Below are 13,385 nucleotides of genomic sequence, written 5' to 3' on the forward strand. Positions count from 1 at the left end.
TACACACACCAGTGATACAATTCCTTGTTGGTTAAGTTGGAAGGCAGCTTGTCAAAGTGGCATTTGCATGATGCCCACATTGACATGTGAATAGGATATGTTGAGGCCAGTACAATGGTTTACAGACTATGAACCCTGACATTTCTCAAAGAGGAGGTCATCAGAAGAACTTGGTTCCTGGGACTGTATTATGATAGGAACTGTCAAGTCATGTCTGCCTTATAGCAACCCTAATACCGTTTTCAGGGTATATGAGATATTTTAGAAATGGTTGTACCGTGGCTACCACCTCTTGCTCAGTGAATTTCCATGACTGGGCAGAGATTTGAATCCAGGCCTCCCGGATCTTAGCCCGTCACTTATCTAGTACATCACACTGGCTTTTTAAGACCTCTTTAAACTGAGGGCTTTCTGCAGAATCCTTCACATGGGCTGGGAAATTCTGGGGGTTACCATCTCAAAGATAACTTTTCCAAGCTCGGCTAATCAATAACAGTAGACCAGCTTCTCAAAATGTCGCTGTCAAGCACAACACATCTGCAGTATCTGAAGCTGCAAAGCAAGTATGGGTGGCTACACAGGTAGCATGAATTGATTTTGAGCCCCATAACGCCTCTACAGTTCTGCAGCTACTGTGTTAATGCAACGCTATTACTCCAAGGCAAAACCCCTGAGCAGGAATATCTGAAATATTAAATCTTGGAATTTGAGTCCCGGATTAATTTGAGAGGACGCTTTTATTGTAAAACCACCATTCTTCAAACATGGAATTTTATAGACGTCTAGGTGTCATTTCCCCCCTACTTATAACACTCTTGTGTTTTCTTTCTATGTGTGCATGTTTGTTTTGGCAACATACTTTCTTCTTTCAGAAGATATTTGTTCGGGAAGTATATATGAGAAATCCTCATGATTCCTTTTGATTTGGAATGGTCAGAGTTGTTCATTCAGAAGCACACTGTTTTTTCCGAAGCTGAGTTTGTTTGATGATCTTGGTGCTAAGACACAAGGACCACCAGCGATCAAGATATCTGTATAGTTGCTTTCGCTACTACTGTTCCTGATCGTAAAGATCTTTAATACAGTTTCGGTTTGCTAGAGCAAGAAATTAGACCGCTTCTTCCTTAAAATGTAGTAAGCTGCTTGGTATACTGTAGATTCAGTTTCTGCCTGACGAACTGAGGTTCTACAGAACACTGAAAAGACCGAGACTTTCCCATTTAGAAAAGATGAGCATTTATGTAGCTTTAAAGTTTACGGAATCTGCCATGGACCAACTGGCATCACTGCAGCATGGGTGGAATCTGAGATTTGATTTTTTGCACAAGACAGATTTTTTCCCCAGAAGAATTTTCTAAAAATACACGTCTCCCATATCCATAATGGAGAGAACTTGCAGGTATGGGTGTGTGATTTAAATCAGTGTTTCTTAACCTTGGGTTACTCAGGTGTTTTTGAACTGCAACTCCCAGAAACCCCAGCCAGCACAGCTGGTGGTGAAGGCTTCTGGGAGCTGCAGTCCAAAAACACCGGAGTAACCCAAGGTTAAGAACCACTGATTTAAATGAATGTGGGAGAAATGAAAGCTGACAGTTATGTTTGTCCAGCTTCAGGCTTTGAGTCACATGTTAGTACAGTGGTGCCCCGCATAGCGACGATAATCTGTTCCGGATAAAACGTCACTCTACGGGGCAAAAAACCCCATAGGAACGCATTAAACTCCATTTAATGCGTTCCTATGGGGACAAAACTCACCGCTAAGTGGGAATCCTCAATCCGGCCGCCATTTTCGCCGCCTCGGTAAGCAGGGAATCGGCGTGAAAACGCTGCGGGCGGCCATTTTCTTCTTCTGGCGGCCATTTTGGAACCGCCGATCAGCTGTTCCAAAACATCACAATGCGAAGATCGGTAAGCGAAACGCTTACTGATCATCGCAATGCGATGTTTACCCTATCTAAACATTGCAATGCGATTGCTTTTTCGATCGCAAAATCCGCATCGCTATGCAGATTCGTCGTTAAACGGTGCGCTTGTTATGCGAGGCACCACTGTAATTTATGGCCATCAGCTCAGATCTCATCAACATACAGGCAAAGTTGGAGAGGGGTGTGTTTGTCCCAGTGTGTAACACCACTTGCTTACACAGAACCTAATCTACAATGTTCATGCTCACTTCCCGAGATATCTTATTTAAACCAGAGACAGAATCTATGTTCTAGGAAGGATTACATTTCTATATTGTTTTATGGGCAATAAAACACTAGATCAGGCAAGAAAGCAGGGTGTACGTTAGACAACCCTAAATACTTGTCTTTGCCTTTCCTGCCTTCTGTAGATATCCACCAAGCGTCTGTCTACCGGAGTGTTGGTCTAGGTAAGTGGTGGATACACAAACACATGTGGAACCCCCTACCCAAACATCTGCCTGCAGCTGTTTGAATCTGCAGGTCTGGAGAGGTCTCTGTGATTGCTTTAAGCTAAATGCAGCTGCAGAGTCATGTGTTCAGTCTTATCAGGGACTTGTAACCCCAAAGGTTAACTTCTCCAAAATATTGCAGCACAATGTGCGTGTCTGGCTGAGGTGACACCAGAGAAAGGAAGCTGTTGGGAAAAACACACGGCAATGAAAGAATTCCCCTTCATTGCTCTAGTTGTCCCCATAGGTTAACACTGTAAATAAAAGAGGGAGCCTTGCGATTCTAAGATGCCACTACTCTCCTGCTTTTTGATTATGAAATAAATTCAAGATGTAATCTTTACATGGGGTGATTAGGAATGTCATTTCCTTGTGTGATTCATCTCAGAGAGAAGTCAACAGTAGAAAAACCTCTGGGACGGAGGAGAAGAAGAGTAGAAGAACTAGCCAACCAAATCAAAAAGTAATCGAAGCTGGACTATTTCATAGATATGCAGTGTTAAAATAGATATTGTACATCTGTAGGCATCCTTTAATCTCAAGAGATGATGGTAATGTGCTCTGAATAGAGGTCATAGAACAGCATCCAGTGTGGCTGAGAAGGCCAATTCGAGGGGGACTGTCCCTTCCACACTGAAGACAAATACAATCTGTCCCCTGTCCAGCTCCCTGGTTTTGCTGCTTCCGGGACTGCCTCTTTGCCTCGGCCTGCTGGACAAGGGTCTCTTCAAACTGGGAGAAGCCATGATGCACCGCCTGCCTCCAGGCTGAACTCTCAGATGTCAAGGTTTCCCCTCTGTTGAGGTCCATTCCTAAGGCCTTCAGATCCCGCTTGCAGACATCCTTGTATCGTAGCTGTGGTCTCCCTCTGGGGCGATTTCCCTGCACTAATTCTCCACATAGGAGATCTTTCGGAATCTGACCATCAGCCATTCGGAATCTGACCATCAGCCAATGTAGACGTTGTTTCCATCTCCCTCTTCTGATGTTGAGTGCATGCTCCACTCCCTCGATGTTTGTCGCGCTTTAGCATTTTATGTTTCAAGGACTAAGGATTTTCACACTTCTCCCAGACTCTTTGTGTGCTTCCATGGCCCACAGAAAGGTTCTCAGGCCTCTTCACAGACAGTCTTGAGATGGATTATCTCTGCCATTACTTTGGCTTCTGAGTTGGCACCCAAGGCTCCGACAGATGTGCTAAACGCGCAATGGCCACTTCCACTGCCTGGCTGCGTGCCGATGAAGTCCCTGACATTTTTCGAGTGGCCACTTGGTCAACTCCCTCAATTTTCATGACACATTACCATCTGGACATCAGGGCCAAGAAAGAAGCACGTTTTGGAAGGGCTGTGCTGACATCAGTGTTGGCATGACGGCCCTCCTTCCGGTAAATGAGCTTGCCAATCACCCAATTGTGTGTATTCACAGAGGCCACAAAGAAGAAAGAGAGGTTACTTACCGGTAACCATAGTTCTCCAAGTGGTCCTCTGTGAATCCACACTTCCCGCCCATCCTCCCCTCTGTCTGTCACTTAGTGTCTTAAGCTTCGTTTCGGTCAGAGCCTTGACAGCGGCGGACATTTCCAGAACTGAGGTATTACGGGCGGGTGGAGCATGTGGGCCACGGGACAACGTCCTACTAATCACGTCTTTTTAAGTTCTAGAATATTCCTAGAAATCCTGTACAGGCGCAATAAAAACCATTTGTGTGGATTCACAGAGGACCACTCGAAGAATTATGGTTACGGGTAAGTAACCTCTCTATCAGGGAGCTGGACAAGGGACAGATTGTATTTGTCTTCAGTGTGGAGGGGATGGTCACTCTCGAATTGGCCTTCTCAGCCCCACTAGAAGCTGTTCCAAGTCCTCCATACAGAGCACGTTACCATCGTCTCTTGAGACTGAAGGTTGCCTAATCTAATCATGTCTGCTGTAGAGCATTACTATAGTGAAGAAATGGAATTGACAGTCCTTCTTCTCGGTCCTTTTCATTTCTGTTTGAACTCCTCGTGCTGCCTTTCTCCAGGACTCTCCCAAGAGTTTGGGCTCATTGGCAGTTGGTTTTTGTTATCTTGCCAGCGTACAGTAACTGTCCTGTGCAGCAATAAGGGCTAGGAGCATTTACAGAGGACATAACTGGGCAGTAAATGCTTAGCATCAAGGAGGACATTGCTGATTTTGAAGGATTTCTTCTGGCTCTACGAAGGGATGCTTAAAACAATGACACTAGACCCCCTTCCAGAAGTCTGTTTGCTCATCAGGAGAACAGAAGGCAAGAACCAAAGAAAAGCTGCTGGATCTGACCAAAGGCCTATGTAATCCAATATCTTGTTTGCTACAGTGGCATGTTGGGATGTTAAAGAGGGCAAGACAGAATAGCAATCTCCCCACATCTGTTGCCCCCCACAAACATCTGAGCTAGTTATGCCAAACATCTGTGCTAGTTATGTTTTCGGCCACAGACTCAACCCAACCCAACCCAACCATGAAACTGATTGAGTTGTAATGGGGGTCTGGAACATGGATGTTTCACATGGCAGGGGGAAAATGATAGTGTTTGTTTTGATGGAATGCTCTCGGCTTCCACTGTGCATATATTTGTTTCACGCATGATGTGGGGGCCAAATATTAGAGGCTCCTGACCGAAAACAGCATGTCAGTAGCGCAGATGTTTGACCTAGTTTTGCACAGGATCAGACAAAAGTGGTGTGTGTGTGTGTGTGTGTGTGTGTGTGTGTGTGTGTGTGTGTGTGTGTGTGTGTGTGTGTGTGTGTGTGTGTGTGTGTGTGTGTGTGTGTGAGAGAGAGAGAGAGAGAGAGAGAGAGAGAGAGAGAGAGAGAGAACTATGAACCCACATATTCTGTTCAAGGGGCTTTCAGCTGATATAGCACATATTTAGCATGTATGTTTTGCAAAGATCTGGAGAACATATGAGACTGGAAGTTGTCTCATACTGTGTAGAGCTCTGACATAGTTCTCAGAGCTCTACACAGTATGTTTCTATCAGATCACACATTAAAGGAAGTGCTTTTCTGAGAAATTACAGATGTGAATTAAGTTTCTGCTATTTTCCAAGAACCAATTACAAAATGAAATGAAATTCATTTGCAAGATGTCGATTAAGGCAAGCTCTTGATAGAATAGGCTCAAGTTTTGCCTCTTAAGTCCAACGAATTTTCACGGCTGCATTAGTCTCCTTCAACAGATATAAGCTGTGGCATCTTAATGACCAACAGGTTTATTTCCGTGAAAACGTTTGTGGATTACAAACCCCTTTTTCAACACTTGTAATCAACACTTTTACTGATCATGATGAATGTTAACACTGCAATTCTTATTTTTAAAAGTCCATTCTAGTTTGTTTTCCCACCTCACTTGTTTCCCCATCATGTCCAGTGTACCCTGGGTACGTTAAACCCGTGGTCTGATGAATATGCTCCACATTTCTAAGGAAGTGGATTGTAAATCTAAGAAAGCTCACCGAAATGAATCTGTTAGTCTTTACAGATTTTAAAACACTAAATACTTTTCTTTCATTAAATTTCACTCTAAATCTGTAGGCTGAATATGTGAGAAAGAGTTACCAGGACCGTAGCTGTTTCAGTGGGAATGCCCCCCTTTCTTTCTTTCTTTCTTTCTTTCTTTCTTTCTTTCTTTCTTTCTTTCTTTCTTTCTTTCTTTCTTTCTTTCTTTCTTTCTTTCTTTCTTTCTTTCTTTCTTTCTTTCTTTCTTTCTTTCTTTCTTTCTTTCTTTCTTTCTTTCTTTCTTTCTTTCCTTCCTTCCTTCCTTCCTTCCTTCCTTCCTTCCTTCCTTCCTTCCTTCCTTCCTTCCTTCCTTCCTTCCTTCCTTCCTTCCTTCTCTTTCTTTCTTTCTTTCTTTTCCTTCCTTCCTTCCTTCCTTCCTTCCTTCCTTCCTTCCTTCCTTCCTTCCTTCCTTCCTTCCTTCCTTCCTTCCTTTCTTTCTTTCTTTCCCAGGAGGTTCATCACTAATCTCATCCCCATAGGAAGTTATTCATCTTCATTGCTAGCCAGTCCTCTGCGGTGGTCGGCAGTAACAATCTTTTCATTGCTTCTGTGTTTAGCTCTTCCTTGACATGATGGACATCAGCTGCGGTTTAGCCCAAGCTCACTATTTGTGTAACTTAATTGCTTGCTTCCTTTAATATGGTCTGAATTCCTCCCCGCCACCCCCATCTATGGGGAAGACTGTTGGAAAAAATGAGCTTAAGCATGTAACACTCATTCCCCTCCACCGCCCCAGTTAATTAACCTTCTTCCCAAATGCATGACTGGAGCAGGTCAAATAACTGTGTTTGTGTTTAGTCGTTTAGTCGTGTCCGACTCTTCGTGACCCCATGGACCAGAGCACGCCAGGCCCTCCTGTCTTCTACTGCCTCCCGGAGTTGTGTCAGGTTCATGTTGGTTGCTTCGCAGACACTGTCCAGCCATCTCATCCTTGGTCGTCCCCTTCTCCTCTTGCCATCACACCTTCCTAACATCAAGGTTTTTTCCAAGGACTCTTTTCTTCTCATGAGATGGCCAAAGTACTGGAGCCTCAGCTTCAGGATCTGTCCTTCAAGTGAGCATTCAGGGTTGATTTCCTTTAGAACTGATAGGTTTGTTCTCCTTGCAGTCCAGGGGATTCTCAAGAGCCTCCTCCAGCACCACAATTCAAAGGCATCAATTCTTCGGTGGTCTGCTTTCTTTATGGTCCAGCTCTCACTTCCATACATCACGACAGGAAAAACCATAGCTTTGACTATTCGGACTTTTGTTGGCAAGGTGATGTCTCTGCTTTTCAAGATGCTGTCAAGATTTGTCATCGCTTTCCTCCCAAGAAGAAGGCGCCTTTTAATTTCAGGGCTGCTGTCTCCATCTGCAGTGATCATGGAGCCCAGGAAGATAAAATTTGACACTGCCTCCATATCTTCCCCTTCTATTTCCCAGGAGGTGATGGGACCAGTGGCCATGATCTTAGTTTTTTTGATGTTGAGTTTCAGACCGTTTTTTGCACTCTCCTCTTTCACTCTCATTACAAGGTTCTTTAATTCCTCCTCACTTTCTGCCATCAGAGTGGTATCATCTGCATATCGGAGGTTGTTGATATTTCTTCCGGCAATCTTAATTCTGGCTTGGGTTTCTTCCAGTCCAGCCTTCCGCATGATGTATTCTGCATATAAGTTAAATAAGCTGGGGGACAATATACAGCCTTGCCGTACTCCTTTCCCAATTTTGAACCACTCAGTTGTTCCATGACCAGTTCTAACTGTTGCTTCCTGTCCCACATACAGGTTTCTCAGGAGACAGATAAAGTGGTCAGGCACTCCCATTTCTTTAAGAACTTGCCATAGTTTGCTGTGGTCCACACAGTCAAAGGCTTTCGCATAGTCAATGAAGCAGAAGTAGATATTTTTCTGGAACTCTCTGGCTTTCTCCATGATCCAGCGCAAGTTAGCAATTTGGTCTCGAGTTCCTCTGCCTCTTCGGAATCCAGCTTGTACTTCTGGGAGTTCTCGGTCCACATACTGCTGAAGCCTACCTTGGAGGATTTTGAGCATAACCTTGCTAGCGTGCGAAATGAGTGCAATTGTACGGTAGTTGGAGCATTCTTTGGCACTGCCTTTCTTTGGGATTGGGATGTAGACTGATCTTTTCCAATCCTCTGGCCACTGTTGAGTTTTCCAAACTTGCTGGCATATTGAATGTAGCACCTTAACAGCATCATCTTTCAAGATAACTAGGGAGTGTTAAGTGTGCCATTACGATCCCATTTCCCAGTTGAAAAGGGACCTGGAGTTTTTAAGGATGAACTTCTTCAAGCACCCACATTCTAGGTTACGAAAGTTTAAATGATCATCAAATGCCCTTCAATCTGGATATTATTTTTAAAGACAAGTTAAAGAAATGTCCAGTATTTGGTTGTTTATGTACATTCATTTAAAAAAGAAAGTGTATTTCAATCTCTCATCTTCAGAATGGTCTCTCCAGTAAGGTGCCCCTGGCATAATAATCTTTTTTGGTGCCACGCTACGGAGATATTTCTCAAATTCTGGGCATTTGGTGGAATATGATTGGCTAGTTTTTAATTAGTGGCATGGTGTTGGTTGGTTATCCCTATAACTCAATTATTTTTGAGGGGAAGTGTAGTTTTCTATTCTAGATATGTCATATTTATTTTTATACATTAGTACTGTAATCTGTCTTGAGCCTTTTAAAAGAAAAAGATCTTTAACATATTTAAATCATCTTCTTCATGATCAGTGTTGCCTCTTTTTGATGCTTATAAACTTCCTTCCAGATGCTGTGGTTTACTGAGGGGACTGTGTGATAGAGAGAGAACATCTTGTGAGGCTAAGCAGTGTTTCACAATGGAAAGGACTGCCTCTGTCATTGAAGGTGTTGAAGGAGATGGAAGGAGCCTGCATGAAGAATTTGGGCAAATTTGATAATCTCTTGGGCAACGACAGCTGATCCTTCCACTCTAGAAGCACCGTTGTATTGCTTCTGACACAAACGAAGAAGATGAGGAGGAGGAGGAGGAAGAGGAAGAAGGAGGAGAAGGAGGAGAAGGAGGAGGAGGAGGAGGAGGAGGAGGAAGAAGAAGGAAACAATGACAACAGTAACGAAGGAGCAGCTACAATACTCTTAGAATGCAGAGCTGGAAGGGACCCTATGGATCATCAAGTCCAACCACTGTCAAGGAGGCATTGGTGGGGAATCGAACTCCCAACCTCTGGTTCCAGAAGAATAAGAAGAAGTAGAAGCCATTAAACAGAGTTTGAATGGGCATGTGATAGGGATAATTTACTGTCCGAAGCTGGCAACAGGTTGGAGTAGATTACCCTTTGGATCCATCCCAGTTTTACAATTCTATGATTTCTGATTCTGCCTCAGATCATATAGTGCCTAGTGGTTCATCTGCTAACAGAAAGTGCAGACAAACAGTTAGTTCTCTCCAAAACATAAGTGACTATCTGAACATCAGAAGAGGCAAAAATAAAGGCTCCCTGTATTTATACCCTTCTGTCCCCAAAAGAAAGACCTGAAACCTGAGTGCAGAAAAATCGAGATAACTTAATTGGCAAAGCCCTAGACCGATGCTATTATATTTCCCCAGGAAAGCACAATCTGTGAGTCAAATTCATATACAAAGGGCACACAGAGAAGCTGTTATTGGTGGCTGCTCTTCAGTTCTGAATTGTATTCCTTAGTATATTGTTATGGAAATGTGACAATTATATACATTTCTCCAGGTTTTCAGTGAACAACATATAGTAAACCTTGACTTTTTAATATTCTTTACGAATTCATTTTTCTTGAGATCAAGAGCATTGCAAAGAACTTCAAAAATCCCCATCAAAAGGCCAGCCATCAGCTTTAAATAGTAAGTAAATAATGTTAGGTACAGTCAGATGGGCATTTGTTTCACTGTTTCACTGCAGGGATGGGCTGGTTCACTTCTTTTTCCAGCAATTACAAGATATAATTGCTAGAGTGAACCAGCCCATCTCCAGAGTGTTCCTACTCACACCTTTTTCGATCCCTGTCAGGGGCTTCTCCCTTTTTGGGGGTGGGCAGGATAGTATCATTTTATTTTATTTCTTGTCCAGTGCGTATGATTGCCGGAAAGGAACCAAAGGGGAGAATTCTCTTTCAGTTTGCCATATTGTGCTTAAGAAGACAGCCACTTCATGTTATCCAGAAAGTTAAACAGTTCTTCTGCGCTGAGGAGCTGTAGCTGAATCCACCGCCAGCTAGTACTCAGCAATGGATTGTGCTGTGGGAAGGTTTCTGACCCAACTTTTAAGGAAGATCACAAAGGAAATGACTTCCTTGCCCCTCTTGTCAGCTCCTACTTCCAGGAGGAAGTTTTCAAATTTTCAGGTTTTTATAATTGATGCAGTGCATTAGCGCTGCCCTAATACAGTGTAAAGAAGTTTTTAATTTCCCATTGTCCTGAAGTGGCTGTCTTCTTAAGCCACTTCATGATACAGGAAATTGAAAGAGGAAAGAGATGGAAAAATAGGGTTACTTGAGGTGCGTATACCAAATGGTGTACTACACCTCTAAGCAACCCTATTTAGCTCACATCAGCCCATTCCAAATGAGTTCTCGTAGACAAGCCCTTACTTTATTGCATCAGTTCCATAAATTTGTTCCTTCTCTCTATATTAAGGAAACAAAAAAAAGGAAAAGAAAAGAAAAGAAGAAAGATAATATGCTGAAAATTATTTGTAACTTGTTCCTTCAAAACTCTAATAAAACCAAAATTTTGTGTTGTTGATCTTTTATTGCAGATTGCCCTGGGCATGTAGGGTGAGTAATGGGCTAACAGTTTAAGTAAGATTAAGGGAAATATTTTCCCTCAAGTCAGAATAGCTGCTAAAAACCAAAGGTCTCTTTTGATTTTTTGTAATAGCATTCTTATAAGGAGAAATGTTCCTCCACTCACCCTGTTGTCTTGGGGGGGGGGGACGCTGAGGGAAGAAATGCTGAGAAAGTACAAGCTATGCTTTATTTGTTTCTTAAAATGATTTTTAAAAGTTACATATATGGAAGAATTCCTGTTGTGGAATTTTCACTGAACCGAAGGAAATTATATTCTGGGGTGTTTTATTGATTGATATATAGCATTTATCAATCTAGATGAGATGGAAAGGCATTTAATCTCTCTAGATTGAGAGCAAAGACCAAAGTCCAGCTGCAATGCATGCGGGACTTCCTCTTCGCCGATGATGCAGCTGTTTTTGCCCATTTTGCAGAAGACCTCCAACAACTCATGAATTGTTTTGGCAAGGCCTGCCAAGATTTTGGATTAACACTCAACCTGAAGAAAACACAATTCATGGGCCAGGGCATGGACTCACCTCCCTCTATTACCATCTCCACACAAGAATTGGAGGTTGTTCATGACTTTGTGTACCTTGGCTCAACAATCTCTGACACACTCTCTCTAGATGTCGAGCTGGATAAATGCATTGGCAAAGCAGCCACCATGTTCTCTAGACTCACAAAGAGAGTATGGCTCCATAAGAGGTTGACAGCACATACGAAGATCCAGGTGTATAGAGCCTGTGTTCTGAGCACAGTCATGTATTGCAGTGAGTCCTGGGCCCTTTGTGCACAGCAGGAGAGGAAGCTGAACACGTTCCATATGCGTTGCCTCCGATGCATTTTGGACATCTCCTGTATGGAGAATGAGTGCAGGGAAATTGCCCCAGAGGGAGACCACAGCTGCGATACAAGGAGATCTGCAAGTGGGATCTGAAGGCCTTAGGAATGGACCTCAAGAGATGGGAAACGCTGACCTCTGAGCATTCATCCTGGAGGCAGGCAATGCAGCGTGGCCTGTCCCAATTTGCAGATACCCTTGTTCAGCAGGCCGAGGCCAATAGGCAGTCCTGAAACCAGCAAAACCAGGGAGCTGGACAGGGTACAGATTGTATTTGTCTTCAGTGTGGAAGGGATGGTCAGTTTCCAATCTGCCTTCTCAGCCGTACTAGACCCTGTTCCAAGTCCTTTATTCGGAGCACATTACCAGTCACTCGAGACTGAAGGGTGCCTACATTTAGCATTTAAAAATATTTAAAGCATCTTACACATTGATATGATAAGTAAAAACAAGATAGTCCTCATCTCTAAATTTACAATCTTTTTTTTTAAAAGACACAAAATGAAAATAGGTTGGAGAGGGAAAAGGGAGAAAAAACACAAAATTACATACTAGATTTTAAAATCAAATGGCACTTCTTATAATAATGAGCTAGAGTGGAAATGGTTTATGGAATGGAAGACTCAATGGAGTTGGGCACTCAGTAGGAAATCCAGACTTATCCTGCTGTTATGTGACAGTTGAGGGAGGAAAGACAGAGACAGATGGGGCTGGTGTTTCAGCATAGCTGTGCTTCCCCCCCCCCCACTGCAGCCGGATCTGTGCTTGGAAAAGTTACTTTTTTGGGTTGGCAATTCTCAGAGTCCCCAGCCAACATATTCGAGTTTTGAAGTTGTCTAAAAAAGAACTTCTTTCCAAGCTCTGAACTTGGTGAAATGACTAGAACCAGAGGATAGTCAGTAAAAAAACAAGCCATTGAAACACAGCTGTCTAAGTCAAAAAGATAGATTTCATCTTGCACTGTGTATAAAGGCCAGCTCTTGCCCTTTCAAGAAAGACAATCTGTTTTAGATTAGAAGAATTCCAAGAATCATTCCAGGATTCCAATAATAGCTCCAGTAAGTGAGGATATACAAAGAGATGTGATGATAATAAAATCTATTTGGTGAGGGATCTGATCTGTCAAAGCTGCTTCAAACAGCAAGCATGTATTCCTTGCCACAGCTTTAACCAGATGGCAAAATAATTTCCATTGTGGTGTTTGGTTGACTGGCATTTGACTCATATAGTCAGAGTAATGGAGCTACAGGAGCTTTGTTAAATAGAAGTGCTATTTAATATATTTGCGGAGGCTTTCACGGCCGGGATCTAATGGTTGTTGTGGATTTTTCGGGTTCTTTGCCCGTGTTCTGAAGGTTGTTCTTCCTAACATTTCGCCTGTCTCTATGGGGCTGGCATCTTCAGAGGACAGGAGTCAGAACCCTGCCTGTGTTCTGGTGTTGTGTGGGGGGTAGTTGAATATTTATAGTTGTGGGATTAGCTTTTTTGTCCTTTTCAGGAGATTGGGTGATTATGGTGATCATGATGTTTTTGTTATGGGTGTATTGTTGTGATAAGGAGGGGGGAGATGATCTGTGATTGATGGGTGTCGTTAGCTAGTCTTTTGTGTGCAGTGATTACTGGTCCTTCTGGTTGGGTAGAGTTTGTTGACCTTTTTGCAGGCTGTGTTTTTCAGTGCTGGGAGCCAGGCTTTGTTGAGTTTTAGATTTTCTTCTTTTTCGTTGAAGCTGTGCTGATGTTTGTGGATTTCAATGGCTTCCCTGTGTAGTCTAACATAAAGATTGCTGGTGTTGTCCAGT

General features: G+C 43.0%; 1 long non-coding RNA gene across 1 annotated transcript in view; it reads left to right on the top strand.

The window, feature by feature from the left end:
- Positions 1 to 10,566, top strand: part of LOC144586247 (uncharacterized) — a 105,388-nt gene extending 94,822 nt beyond the window's left edge. Inside the window, exon 4 of the long non-coding RNA XR_013540972.1 lies at positions 8,713 to 10,566. This is a non-coding gene — a long non-coding RNA (uncharacterized LOC144586247). The remainder of the gene's footprint in view (positions 1 to 8,712) is intronic.
- The last annotated feature ends 2,819 nt before the right edge of the window (positions 10,567 to 13,385 follow it).

Source organism: Pogona vitticeps, chromosome 1 (genome assembly GCF_051106095.1).
Source record: "Pogona vitticeps strain Pit_001003342236 chromosome 1, PviZW2.1, whole genome shotgun sequence".
NCBI lineage: Eukaryota > Metazoa > Chordata > Lepidosauria > Squamata > Agamidae > Pogona > Pogona vitticeps.